The sequence below is a fragment of the Lactuca serriola genome, chromosome 1 (assembly GCF_051521515.1).
Source record: "Lactuca serriola cultivar US96UC23 chromosome 1, Lser_US96UC23_V15, whole genome shotgun sequence".
NCBI classification, from domain to species: Eukaryota; Viridiplantae; Streptophyta; class Magnoliopsida; order Asterales; family Asteraceae; genus Lactuca; species Lactuca serriola.
Window position 1 is genome coordinate 127,741,742 of NC_136408.1, and position 16,338 is coordinate 127,758,079.

The 16,338-nt window shown below is 29.4% G+C and overlaps 1 long non-coding RNA gene across 1 annotated transcript; it reads right to left on the reverse strand.

Annotated features, from left to right (window-relative positions):
• Positions 1-5,662: 5,662 nt before the first annotated feature.
• LOC145070876 (uncharacterized) lies at positions 5,663-10,297 on the reverse strand. Its single transcript, XR_013690119.1, has 2 exons — positions 10,019-10,297; positions 5,663-5,976 (listed from the first exon to the last, which is right to left on the reverse strand). It is a non-coding gene; the product is annotated as an uncharacterized LOC145070876 (long non-coding RNA).
• Between the last annotated feature and the right edge of the window lie 6,041 nt (positions 10,298-16,338).

A 16,338-nucleotide genomic window follows, 5' to 3' on the forward strand; every position in this document is an offset into this window, starting at 1 on the left:
CGATATGCTCCATCCAATATCATACTTCCAACTACTCACAAACGACCAATCCTCGACAAACCTTGGATTGTCCTTTGATAGTTGTTTAATTATCTTACTCAAAACCGATTCTTGTCCTTTTTCCCTCTAAATGCGCTAGACATTTGGAAAATTTTAGAACGGTCAAATATTGTACCATTTGCAATCGATCCTATACCCGAAGCGTATGGACACGATGCACAATGTCTTACATGAAGATTTAATACTTTATCAATCTTCTGCCATAATATTTTACGTGCTACGTTCTCATAATTCAAAATATGAAGAGGAATGCCGTAATCATAATCGAAATTTAAGAACGCACTATGTATCCTTTGACTAAATTTGTTAAAAAATTTTCAATCTAAGCTTTAGATTTTGAAACGAAGTACAATATTCTCTCCCTTAATTATAGCAAAACAACTTTACATCCTTACTACTTTGCAAAGTATAACTCTTGTTTTCTATAATTCAATCTAAGCTTTAGATTTTGAAACGAAGTACAATTTATGCTCCCATTATCATGATGATTATTATAAACATAACACTTATGCTCCCACTAGCTTTGACATGTATTCAGAAAACAGCTTAACTTACAGAAAAACAATACCTATTGAATTTCTTAAGTTCATGTTTCTAATACTTAATGCTTTGATAATCCTTTATCAAGGCTTCTTAATCTCATACACCTTTATCCAAGATAGCTCATATGTGTCTTAAACAATTAAGACTAATTGCCAAATCTCACAATTCGAATCATGGAGAAGGATACCGTAACCATAATCAAATTTGAGAATGCAATTTTACAATTGTTATCTTCTTAAAATCTCTCTTAGTGAAAGCATTTTCTCACAGTCATTTTCATGAAGGAAAGAATATTATGACACTTAGATTTTAATGGTGTATGTGTTCCTATCCATGTGAATTTGTCAAAACCAAGGTTTACGACAAATTCAAACTCATATGGACCGAACTTTCTTAATCTTGATTTCTTGCCTTATGGTAGCACAACTGCCCACCATGTTTTCCAAGTAGTTAACCAGCTCACCTTTTCCTATCAATGTACTTTTCATTGATCAAGGTGCCTGCCTTTTATGCGTTCAAATGAGAACTCATAGAACTCATATGCATAATTAACTTAATTGGAATGGCATAGAAACAAAATAGTGTCAACACGATAGGTTGTAAACCTCAACTTGTGTGCTAGTGATGATCGATAAGGTTTATTTTGATTTGTTCTTGAAACCTTTCAAGACCATTAAGACTCCCACTGACTCCTTGACATATAAGATTCTGTTGTCAATAAACATTTCTTGACAAACAAATACTCAAGAGTTAGTGTAGTTTTTATCAAAACACTTCATAAATTGGTCCTAGTTGGTCTTTGTCTTATCCAAGACATCACAACTTTCCACATTTGATGAATGTTATAAACCTTCTTAATACTTATCACTCAATGCCACAATCTTAACTCTAAGACTTGTTTTGGAACGAATTATGATTGACTTCTTGATTTAACCATTTCTTCAATTCTTGATTCCTCTTCTTAGACATACAATTGTACTAAGACTTACTTAGAGGATCAATTGAGATATGGTTCTTAATCATTAAGACCTATCATAAAGCATAAAAGGTACTCTCCCTTCTTCTTAGAATAGAGAAACTTTTATCTTTCTGCCTACTTGATTCTTCTTGTTCGTTCTACTATTGATTTAAACATTTTCAATCAATTCAGAATTACACTTAATCTTATAAGTATAATCATATTTACTAAACCTTTAGTAAATCATGACGAATATCTTGGTTACTCTTATGGTGGACTTGATCAATACGCAACTTTGTGTACTTGATCTCGTAGTCCTCCACTTGACACTTTGTCAATGAATTAATCTAAATTTTCAAATATGAATTTCTCATTCATCGTGCAACCAAGTTGCATGATTTCAAGTTTCTGTCCAATTGAAACTTGGGCGATGAGAAACTCTCCTTATTTGGTAAATTTTTCGACATTTCCATGATTAAGAATCAAATCCATTGTTGCTAATAATAGAAACATTCAAACATCAATTTTTCATAAACGCCATTGCAAGGATAAATAAATAATATAAAGTCAAAATTTATTTTACTGCGGAAAAATTTTGTCGTTACAATCCAATTCATTGAAAAACTATGCTAGTACATATTTCTTAACAATCTAATTCTAACTCTAAGTAGTAGCTCAAGAATCTAATCTTCAAGTAATGCGATCGAAATCCATTTCTTCACGGTTAGATTCTGCTCACTTCTTCCCTTAAGCTTCCTCTCCTTTCTTCGATCCTACAAAACATCAATTGTAATCTTTTCACATTATGTATTAAGAATCTAGAATAGGAGCTTAAAAGAGTTAGTCAATGGATTTTACCTAAAGCAGAGCCATACGTTTTGACTCTCCCATCTCTTAGATCTCTTAGGTAAATGGGGCAGCTTCGTCTCCAATGCCCCTTCTCTTGGCAATAAAAGCAAATTGACTCTTTTGGAATAGGACATGGAACTACTTCAGACATTGCCTTTCTCTTATGATCAAACTTTTCGATCATAGCATGTCTTTCGTTGCCATTGTCTATATCCATAGAGGTCTTGAAGGCAGATTCACCAATCAACTTTGCTTTTCTATTGCACCAAACCATTGCTGATTTAGCAGCAATAAGCATATAGGTGAGGTCTATAAGGGTCACGTCAAAGTTCATCATATAGTACTCTCTTACGAACTCACTATACGAGTTAGGAAGTGACTGAAGAACCCAATCAACAACCATCTCCTCACAGACAACGGATCCCAACATTCTTAACCTATCAATGTGTGACTTCATCCCTAGGACGTGTGCACACACCGACTTCCCTTCTTCATGTTTACTTGCCAAAAGGGCTTGAGTGAGCTTGAACTTTTCAAGCCTTCGAACTTGTGGGTTAGGGAGAATAATTTGATGAGGTGGAGGACGTGAAGCATGATTTCCTGTTCCTCGATCGAATCATGGAATATCATCTTCATGTGGAAAGCTTGTTCCACGGGATTTGGGAAGACCATAGTTGTCGTACTTTGACATCTATAAAACGGGAGAAAAAAAAATTCAAGTTAGTTGATTGATTGAGTCCTTAGTAAATCACCCAAATGAGATACTAAGGCTAGGACCCAACACAATATGCTACAACCTAGAAAAGGGATGCCGTAATCTAGTTGCAGAATATTTGAAGGTAAGTGAATGACGATTCACTAATTTCCACCACGAAAAACGAAAAGGAAATTTAAGTTTTCAATTTATGAAAACTCCTAGATCCTTTGAGATACATTGAACATTTCAATGGCATGTTTAAATCTCGATATGCCCCTCTTGTTTGTGACTGGGATGCCGAGGATCACAAAGCGGGTGTGAATAACCATGCAAACTTACATGGTGCCCTCACATGTTACAGTCACCTATTCGATGTGCCGGTAAACCACACACGCTCCACCGAACTATGACAAACATTGAGTCACCCTTTGCTACCTTTGCTTATAACCATTTAGTGTGCCGGTAAACCACACACGCTCCACTAACGTCTTCGCAAGGGCACAAAGTGTAATTTCATGGAATTGCATCAATTCACTTTTGCCTAAGTAACTAAGATTGGGAATTTGTAAAAAATTTGGTTACTTTTGTACTTCATTATACTTATAATGGAAGGTTTTGTCCTATCCTACCCGTTCGGCTAACGACCCTCCAGTAGTCAAGAGTGCGGTGGGTAAGAGTGGATACCCATTCAATCGCCATTTTATAGGCAATTTCCTTAAACACCCCTTATAGACCAGCTTCGTGAATGAGGCCTACTAACGGTAAGACTGACTTTTACTCATACATATATATAATGTTAGACTTTTAATGTTATATATAGTATAGGGTGTATTTTACACTTTTAAAATACTAGGTGGTCAAATTTAACGATTATACTTTTAATTCAATTAAATATAAACCAAAATTTTTATGGATTTATTAAACCTCTTTTAATTACACACCTTAATTAATTAATAAAACCATAAGGGTGTGATATGCACTTTTCAAAACACTACTAGGGTTTTAGAATTTAACATTCCTAGATTAAACTTTTAATCAAAATTTAAATTTCAAAACTTGAGGACAAGTTTTGAAACATTTCAAAAACTTAGGGTTTAGAATTTAAATATACATCAAAATTAAACTTTTAATCAAAATTTAAATTCCAAAACTTGAGGGCAAGTTTTGAAACCTTTTCAAAACATTAGGGTTTCAACTATTTAAATTTCAAAACTAAACTTTTGAGTTTAAATTTAAACTATAAAACCTAAAGGGGAAAATTGAAACTTTTCATAACCCAATGATCAAATAACAAATAATATAAATTAAACAATTAATTTCATCATTATCTATATTTGACCTAATTTCAATTTCTTGCAAAATAAGTTACCCAATTAATACAAATAATAAACTTTAATCATATAAGGAAGTTATTATCTAATCAATTGGTAATTATCTTTTGTTTAATCAAGGATATACTCATAAAATTGATTAAAATCAGATTTTATTGATCTAAAACAGATAAGACAATTATCCATGAGAAAAACAGCAAGAAATCCTGAAATCCCCTCTTTCTGACGCTCGAACTCGCCGAGTACCCATATGGACTCGCCGAGTAGGGGCCTACTCGTCGAGTCCACAATGGGACTCGCCGAGTTCATGAGGCAGTTTCACAAAAAATGAATTTATCAACTTGAACAAACATACAAGGCATCAATACAATAGAAACCAATCAAGGCTCTGATACCACTGATGGGTTTTAGCCATAAGAACATCCTATGTGCTCATACAAACCCTAATGCTTGGATCTAGGTTTCTCTATTATACATGCAATTTATCCAAGACTATAAACCCTAGATCTAGCATATGATAATCAATATAACATATAATTAGGGTTTAGATCATACCTTGATTGTTATGTAGCAATAACAATCACAAATCCTCCTTGTAATGACTTTAGAAAGCTTAGAGTCACAAGTGTCACTCCTCTAATGGCTCACAAACACCAAGAGCAAGATGATGAAGAAGAGAAGAGAAGGAGGCTCTCAAAAACGTGTGGAAACCCCAAAAAAAAACTTGTCCATGTTTTTGAGGCATAAGGGTTCTATATATAGTGAGGCTATTAGGGTTATCTAACAAGGAAACCCTAATTTGGATGCTTAAGCCCTAGCAACCCATGGACTCCTTTTCTTAAGGGCCTTGGACGATTTCTAATGGGTTTCCCCATAGAATTCGTCCACTCCTTAATATAAGGCAATCCATAGCCCAAATTGAAATTATCTTATAATTACAATTCCAGACCCTTAAGTTTAATTAATCTCTTTTAGTCACAAACTTAATTCTTATTAATTCTTGACTAATATTAATTAAACAATATGATTTCTCCTTTAATATATTATTCCCATAATATATTAATAAATCATATTTATCCTTTCTCTCCATAATTCATCCTATCAAGTTGCTTTGGTGAAGGCAACCCAAAAGGACCATGCACCATCGGGTCAAGTACATACCAAAATAGTTATGGACTTAGACACTAATCAAGTACAACACACTGAAGTTGAAAACACAATGGATGCAGAACAACATCAAGAAATGGTTTTGTATCAAACAACAACAACACAGGAAGAAACTGAAGAAGGAGACAAAGTCGATACAACTCAAAAAACAACATCACTTACTGATTCTCAATCTACTCCAAAATCATCAGCTTTCACACCAACATTAGAGTCACCAAAAATTTATGCTATGGTTGACAAAGTTGTTGAAGAAAGCTTAAAGAAAAATGCTTCAACTTGCACACCACTTACTCAAAAATTGTCTTCTCAACCATCTTTTTCACTTGGACTAACCCCAGATATCAAAGATGATGTAAACTCTCCAAAACCTTCTACAAGATCAAGCAAAGATGAAGAACAGATAAATAGAGAAGAAAAAAAAGTTAAAGAACAAATTCAAACAAAAAAAGAATGTGGAAATAAAGGGAAAGGAAAAGAAATTTTTATTGAAGAGAAACATGGAGAAAAAAGCATCAGAAAAGAAAAAGGAGAAAGTTACTTCACTCATTATAGTGGTCGAACAGTGGAAGCAAAAAACATGTTATTTAATGAAGAGAAACTAATTGCAAACTCAATATTTTCAATTCAAAGGAACCACAAGTAAGTAAATAATTTTAATAAAAAGTTAATTAAAATTAATTTATGAAACAAAAATTAATTTATTAGAAATATTCACAACTTAATATATATTAACAGGGAAATCATATTCAGAACAAGAAATGGGGATGCAGTAGAAAGAATTTTTTTTTGAAACGTTAATCCCAGATGTGTACATACACCACAAAGTCATTGATTGCTGGTCTATTCTGTTAAATGATGAGGAGAACAGAAAACAAAAAGGATTTCCATTAAGATTCTATTTTCTAACACGAATCATAGTAAGTAACATTTATATTATGTATTTATATATGTTAATAGATTAAGAAAATTCTAACAGAATAAAAGTATGTAATATATGTAATTAGACTGAAGAGATGACAAATGAGGAGATACCAATGGATGACAGATGTAAAATGGTTGATCAAAAAGCAACAGAAGCAATGAAATTCCATCCATATGCACAAGTTTTTGATAAACTAGAATTTGTAAGTTACAACAATCTTTTATATTATATTATATATATATATATATATATATATATATATATATATATATATATATATATATACTAGCAGTTTTTTATTCTTACTTTTTACAATGCAACTATTCTTTCCAATGAAGAAGAAAATGCATTACTATTTGTTATGTATAAATATCAAAAAGCTATCAGTAGTTTTGATTGATAGTCATAAAGGAACGCTAAATGTTAATGTTAAATATGAGCTATTATCACAATCTTTGGTAAGAATTACTATTTTAGATTTATTTGAAATTAAACTGTGAATTATAAAAATGACTGAATTTATTTTCTTTGTAATATAGGTAGCATTGATGGCAAATTTTATGATGCAAAGAGGATTCAAGAAAGCATTTGATTTGCTTACTAAAGAAATTTCAGTATTGAAAATCAAATGGTGGTTAAAAAGAAATTTTGAGGAAAATGTAGTAGCATTAATGAGACATATGAAATGTTTTCAAGGACAAGCTCAGAGCAGTTGGGATTGTGACATTGAGAAGGATCAAAAGCAACAGAAAGAAAAATTCACTAAGCTAAGACTAAAGCATCTCACGAAACTGCTACTGAATGACATCAACTTAAATAGAAAAGAAATAGTTGATTAAGGAATACAATTTGATAAAAAAAAAAACAGAGGAAGAGAAAAACACATTGTTGAAGAATGTAATGCATAAGTATAAAGAAAGATTTAAGCTCATGGAACATGTTTAGAAATTTAAAATAAAAAAAAGGCACAAAGAAGACTACAATGATTTATGTAGCTTTTATTTTCAGAAGAATTTGATTTTTATTTTCTGTCTTTTTTTTTGTTGTACAAAAAGACTACTTTTTTTTTTAGTTATGGGTATTGATGAATCTACTATTTAGATATATGATAATTTCAACATTATATAACTATGAATATTAAAATTTATCATGAAATATCAATGTTTAATATAAAAAATTAAATCGTGTATAAACAAATGTGTTTTTTTAGATATAAGTTAAAGAATTTAATGAAAATGTATATATTATTATATTTATGTATGTATTTACATATGTAAGTAGATACATACATTTAATTTTAAATTGTGAATTTACTTATGAACAATGTATATATTAATATTAAACTGTGAATTTAAATATGTATGTATGTAGATACATACATTTATGTATTTATGAACAATGTATAAATTAATTTTAAACTGTGAATTTACTTATGTATGTATTTATGTATGTATGTATGTAGATACACATATTTAAAGTGTTACTATACATTTGTATATATGTATGCGTGTATCTACATACATAAATATGTATATAAAAACATATAATAAAAATTAATTCATACATAAATATAGCTTAAAAAATTAATTCAAAAGCTATAATTAGGAAAAATTAAAAAATGCAAAAAAAAAAAAATTAAAAGTACAAAAATAAAGGAATAATAAAAGTTATGCTAAATAATTGTTAAAAAATAGAATGTCAATATTCTAGTTATGTTAAAACAAAAATAATCCAAATTATTATATTAATAAATGACTTGTGACACTTTTGTAAATAAAACAAATTTTTTTTTTTTTTTTAACAATTTAGGTAATTAAGAAAGTAACAAAAAATTCTCATTAAAAACTCTCATAGGTATATTCGCACTTTAAATAAGACAGGGGCTATATATGTATACATATGTATGTATACATATATATATATATATATATATATATATATATATATATATATATATATAATTACAGAATCGGAAAATGGATCATCAGACAGTCATAAGGACATGAAATTGCAATTGGTTGTGGTAAACAAAAAAGAAGGAGATGCAAATAATGAAAACATTCATGCAAAAGAAGCAAGGAAAAGAAAACATATAGCAAGAAAGAGAAATGGAAAGGAGATGCAACTAACAGGAAGAAGAACAAGGTCTCAAACATCTGCCAAGAAAGATGAAGAAATACAAGGTATAACAAAATTCATAAAAAAAATATTTGTTGATAAAATATCTTATTAAATGTTATTAAAATTTTAATGTGTTTTATAGTTCAAAAATATACAAGGAAAAGAAACACATGTATGTATAAAAGAGTTTTAGTAACAATTTCTTTTTAATCTTATTAGCAAAAGCAACAAAGAAAAGAGGTAGAAAGAAGATGGTGATACCACAGAAGATGAAATTGAAGGTATTAACATATATATATATATATATATATATATATATATATATATATATATATATATATATATATATAAACTGTGAGAACACATTATGTATTTACAGTTAAAGTGTGAATATACTTATGTATATGCATACATACGTATATATGTATATATGTACATATTTATGTATTTACATATATACATACATATATACATATATATGGTCACACTTTAAATGTATGTATCTACATACATACATAGATAAATACATTCACAGTTTAAGTCTATATACATATCTATGTATATATTCATAGTTTAATAACACTTTTTTTTTATCTTATTAGGAAGACCAACAGAGAAAAGAGGTAGAAGGAAGAAAATTAAAAAAGATGGTGATAGCACAGAAGATGAAATTGAAGGTATTAATAGTTAGAAGATTGTAATTATACTTAAAAAAACATTTATCAACAAAAAATACAAATATTATAAATAAAAAACAAAAAAAAGGAGAATTCACAGTTTAATTGGAAATAATAAATAAAATTAACAAATAAAAACTCTATTTCAAACATTTACATATGAATACAAGTACATAAATAAATAAAATCAGATTATAATAACAGTTACAACACCATATTTACAGATAAAAAAATATTTATCATATTAGAAGACACATATTGTAATATATGAACAAAAACAATTGAAAATTCACAGTATAATTACATTTATATTGTACATAACCAAATACATTCACAGGTTAATAACAGTTAGAAGATTGTAATTATACTTAAAAAAACATTTATCAACAAAAAAATACAAATATTATAAATAAAAAACAAAAAAAAAGGAGAATTCACAGTTTAATTGGAAATAATATATAAATTTAACAAATAAAAACTCTATTTCAAACATTTACATGTGAAAACAAGTACATAACAGTATATGTAAAAATACAAATATTATAAATAAAAAACAACTGAAAATTCACAGAAGGAAACCAATTCACATCTTAATAACGGATAGAACATCATATTCAACTACGTAAGTAATTTTTTAATGTATAAGAATTAAAAACGGATTAAATTAGTAACAGAAAGAAGGAAACGAGATACCTGCTTCTGATTCACCTTCCGTTGCAATATCGTCATCAGATTGAGCTAAAGATTGAACATTCAGTTCATCTGTTCCTGATACGCTTTGAACAGACATCGGATCCAACTTAGAAGACGATGATTCTTCAGGTAACGATTCCATACAAACTCCTTATATATATGAAAATCGAACAGAATCAATCAATTCTATATAAATTGAAGGTCACGAAATATGAATAACCAATAATGTTTGAGGAATCTGAACAAAAGAATCTTGACGTACTGTGGAAAAGATTTGCTTTTTGCTTGATTTTGTTAATTACGGAAATACCCTTACAGACAAGATAATGAAAAATTTAAAATTGACAAAAATAACATATTTAGTTAATATAATAAAAAAACTAATATTGCCTTATAGATAAAAGGTTCTTATGGTTGTTAATTATAAGCTAAAATTAATTGATTATTAGGTTTTTAATTTTTTTTGGTTCTCATTTGAACGATTATATATATATATATATATATATATATATATATATATATATATATATATATATATATATATATATAAACGTAAACGTGTCACGGGTAAACCCGTGAGTTTTTTGGCAAACCCAAACACGACTCATTTAATAAACGGGTTGACAGGTTGAAAAACTCAACCCAAACCAGTTTATCTTCGTGTCGGTTTTGTATAGTGTAAAGAATTGTTAGGTTTAGGTGAAGATTTGAGTTTGTTCCTCGAAAGGTTCTCTATTTTCTTGTTCTTTTTATTTCTATTCAATCATATATATTTAAATAAAAAATAATAGATATACTCGATGTAAATAAATAAATAAAATAAAATAAAAACTGTAACCAAAATATAATTTCAGCTTTGGTAGGCGGTGGGACAAATCATTCAAGTCTTTCATACCAAAGACCTCATTCTGTTGTATCATTATCTCCAATTGTCACTGACGGAGCTAACGGGCCCGTGTTAAAGCCACTTGAGTCATAGAGCCACACGTTACAAACAAAACCTTCCATCTCAATATTTGTTTTGTTATAAGATTGAATTCAAGAAAAACCCATATATATTTAATTTATTTATTTTAGTATCTTACTTTTTTTAATTTAATATTATACTATATAATGTGAAAACTAGGGCATCTTTCGCGATAAAGGAAACGTTCTAGAAAGAATTACACTGAAAAAATAGGAAAATGTTGGTCGATAAAATTTATTAAAATAATGACTGGATGCAAATTTTTTGGTTGAAGTAAGTTTATTAGTTCACATAAATTTGTTAAGTATTTTATATGGAGTAATAAAAAAACAAATAATATAATAGATATTAGATTTTATATAATTTTCTAGTTTAACCATTCAATTTTAATTTATATTAAAAATATAATATACTTTTGGATAAAAGTTCTATAGTAAATCTATAGAAAAGTCCCAATATTTTAACTTTTTTTTTTAATAAAATCATAAAAATTATCCAACAATGCTTGAAAAAACCATTATATTATTTTGGTGTATGATAAAATCATTTTATTTGTCGATCATGCCTAAACTAATGTTTCATAATCGAAAACCTGTTGATAGCCGGTTACATAACATTTTGACATCAGAAAAACCCAACTTATTATCCTCAAATGCTCGAAAAAACCATTATTTTATTTTTTGTACAAAAACCATTTAGTTTTCTGATTAAGTACAATAAAACCCTTTTATGTTATTATACTCGGTAGTAGAGGCTACCTCATATGTTTTTGTTGACTCAAGGGCCCAATCTTAGGTGTTGCAAGACCACATCATACATGATAACAATATATATGGTATGAATTTTGATTATGCTTGTGTCTTGGCTTCAACAAGGTTCCGGACATTGAACTTGACAGTTTTACTACTAAGGACACCCCCCCCCCCCAAAAAAAAAAATCCGAGAATACACTTACTAGTGCCATTTTTTAGTAAATTGTCTAAGATATGGAAGTGCATTTCGACATGACATCATAGCAAAAAGTGGTTTTCCAGTGTTTACGTGCACCACATGCTCAACATTTTCTTCTAGCTATCCATATATATGGGCTTGGATATGTCTCATGTGGAGTATTATACTATCCTTAAATTTCGGATCATGATCCCGATATTTCCAGATGACGAGATATGCCCGGTGTACTGCAAATCATGTTTGGACTCCTTATGAGAGCATGCAGTTCATTGTAAAGAACTCCCATGGTTCAAATACAAGCATGATATGGTTAGGGGTGTTTTGTTTAAAATATTTAAGCATATTAGGGTTTCTGCCAAGAAAGAGACACATGTGAATTTCTTGACTGGACCCACAGAAGGAATGTCAACCCTTAGACCGACTGACATTTTGATTCTTGGATGGGTTGGAGGGAATAACATATGTGTGGATCTTACAGGGTTATCCCCTCTTGTAGGCTTGAGGGTTGTGGGTTTCATGGAGGGACAAGCTACTTTAAAAGCTGCTACATGTAAGGCTACAAAACATAAGAAATCGTCCATGGAAAATTAAGACGTGTTCATATCATTTACGTTTGATACATTTGGCTTCCTTGTGTCGGAGGTGGTGGGGGTTCTTAATAGAGTATAATGGATCATGCATTGCGATGTTATACCCTCTATATCTATGGATGTAATCTTAAAAAAAAATTGAATTTACTATACAAAAATCTTAGCGACGCAACTTGTTGCTCATTTGCCTTTTCACTCGTTGTATCGTGATAACTAAGTTATTAGAAATGTCTTTATTCTTAAGCATGAATTGGTTGATTAGATGATTAATTACCCATGTTTTGTTCACTAGTTGTTGCATTTTGTGAACACTATGTTAATGGTAGTTCATTAAAAATCGCATGTTTAATTTGATGAATTGTAGAATTATGCGGGTTGATGTGTAGTGGATTTGGGATACTAAATAATATTTGGTCTAAAACCTTATCTTCACTTTAGGGTGCCTTTTTTTTTTTTTTTTTTTTTTTTTTTTTTTTTTTTTTTTTGTGGAAAGAGGACCTATAGGAAAAGCTTAAGCATGATCAAAAGTACCTTGTATGTAACCCAATCCAACTTGATGTGTGTACTAATTGTCTACCATAAACCCACACAACTTCATTCAACGAATATTGTGGAAACAATGAACATATACCATGTGTCCAGGGATCTTCTAGATAGACTAGGCGACTTACAACACAATGGCTTAAGCTCTTCCCTATAGGTCCTGTTGATAACAAAAATATGCACCCTAACGTATCTATATAAGGTTTTAGAAAAATATATTTACTACCCCAAACCCACTACGCATTAACGTGCATAATTCTACAATTCATCAAATTAAGCATGTGATTTTTTATGAACTTCCATTTACATAGTATTCACCAAATGCAACAAGTGAACAAAAAATGGGTAAATAATAATTTATTCAACCAAATTCATACTAGCATACCACATATTGGGCATAAAGGGGGTATAAATGTTTTATTGTACAAAATCATAAAATAAAAGGGTTTTGTTGTACATAATCAGAAAATAAATTTGTTTTTTTGTACAAAAAATAACAAAATGGTTTTTTCGAACGTTTCAGGATAATAGGTTGGGTTTTTTCTGATGTCAAAAATGTTACGTAACCAGCTATCAAAGGTTTTCCGGTTACAAAACATTAGTTTAGACATGATCGACGAATAACACAAAAGTAACATAATGGTTTTGTGTATTTAGTGCTTATTAAAATATTAAAAAAAATTCATGGACAATAAATGACCAATGGGAAAATGAGAATGGCCCAAACAACACCAGGGAAAACAACCATATAGCAACAATCGACATTGATAGCAGAGTTGAATACTTTTGATAAAACCTGCTGAATCATGGAATTAACTTACACTGCTCTCTTATATTTTTAGTTTGCAAGTTACTACATTATTAAAAAGAAAAAAAATTTGTCATTGAGAGGGTGTTTGACATAGCTTTTTAAATGACTTTTGACTTTATCTTTTAGAAAAAGTCTCAAAAGATGTTTGGCAAAGGGAAAAGGACTTTTGTAAATGATTTTTCCGATAGAGTAATTTGAGTCTTTTTGAAAAGTCAGGATTACCTGACTTTTCCCAACTTTTCACCAGCTAAAAATATTAAATTACCAATATACCCCTCATCTACCCTAAACATGTCATTTTTTTGTCATTTTACATGTAAAAGTTAAATCAACACTTTAATTTTTGATTTTTTCCCTTTCAAAAGTCAATCCAAACACATTTTAAAAAATAACTTTTGTAAAAAGTTCTTTTACAAAAAATACTTTTACAAAAAGGACTTTTGCCCCATAAAAGCTAAGCCAAACACCCCCTGAATAACATTTAAACCACACCAAATATAATTGAAAAACATAACGAAAATGAAAGAGGTTGAAATTTTCTAAACATGCGACCCATTTTTTACGTTAAATTGATTTGTGTTTATGTTATTACCCCCAACATCAACAAGAAAATTGCCACACACTCAAAATCGATTATAAGTAGGTATAAAGAACACGGGAACTTCGAGACTGCCCCAACGATTTGATCCACTAAAATAGGATATTCTAGAATTTTGATTGAGGACTATGAGCGACATTTGCATAAAAACTTGTACAATTGTATGAAAACGATGATAAATACCGAGATGGAGGCAGTAACGTGTGGCGATTAACAATGGAGAAGATGATGGTATTTTTCTCTGTTAGAAGCAAGAACCCTAATTTTTGGTGATGGTGTGTATAGTGGTGATGTTCTATCGTGAAAGAAGAATTTCATAAAAGAGATAAGATAAATGTCTCCTATAAGGAGAGAAGAGAGAAAAAGTGATAAATTTGGAGAATTAGTCAATTACCTAAATTAGAAAATTAATTTAAAATATAATCAATTGATTATTATGCTAACTAGGTTAGTGACCCGTGTATTACACGAGTTTATTAAAAGGTCCAAAAGTAAAAGGCGTGAGCAAAAAAAAAGACCATCCATGCAAGTTCTGGTAACCACAAGGACCATGTTCATAGTAAAATAAGTAACAACTGAGTTTGTGACCTTTGGTAAATCACATGGACCATTTCTGTAATTTAATCTTAATTAATCTATACTCATAAAATTAATTAATATGAATTCACAAATGGAAGATATTATCTACATTAATATAATTATACATTAATTAACATATTAATAGAATGAAGAATTCACAAATAGAAAGTTATTATGTACATTAATTAGTATATTAATAAAATTAATTAATATGAGATGACATTTAATAGGTGGAATTTGACTAAAAATGAAAATTTCTATAAAAATGACAAGTGAATATTAAATAATTCAAAAAATCTAGAAAATGATAAGTGTCAAAATAAATAAGAAGAGGACATGTGGCAAAATCATTCTTATTTATTAGAGTAGATTTACCATAATGTCCTTTTAAAATGTTTGGCATATATGTATATATATATATATATATATATATACACACACACACACACACACACACACATACACAAACATATACTAGGTATGAGACCCATGTATTACATGTATTAATTATAAAAAAATTAAATATCAAAATATAAACATTAAGTATTTTTTCAAAAATTAAATTTTAAAATAAAGGACAAAAAATATTTAATGCACTTTATAATCATATTTATTACATTTAATACTTTACTTATATAACTATATGTATTATGTGGTTTTTTAATTTTAAAAACGAAAAAACCTACAAATTGACATGTGTATATTATTTATTTCAAAAATACCACAAAATGACAAGTGTCAAAACGTATGATAGATTGACATGTGGCAAAATGAATATTCATTTATTAGAGTGTATATATATATATATATATATATATATATATATATATATATATATATATATATATATATATATGGTTAGGTTCATGTGAGACCACTACATTTTGTGAGACGGGGACACCAAATCTTGACCACTCATCTTGAATAATCAAAGGCTGATATTAATTCAGATTAAACCATAAAATTAGCGGTGACATTTTGGTAAATTAATGGAACTTTGGGATTAGATCAAGACACGGAGGGGCAGGAATGGAATTTGGCATTCTTTTTCGTTCAACACACAAAAACACTCAGTGTTGTTCCTAAAAAACCTAGATGAAAAACACTAAAACCCATTTGTTCCAAATCTCGAACATCGACATCTTCTGCTTCCTTCACAAATTTGTTTCAGATTAATCATAAATGTAAGTTGATTTTATGATTCGAGCTCCTTATTCTCATTCTACCTAAAATTCATCTTCCTCCCCAAGAACTCTTCACAACAAAATGCTAAAAACATCC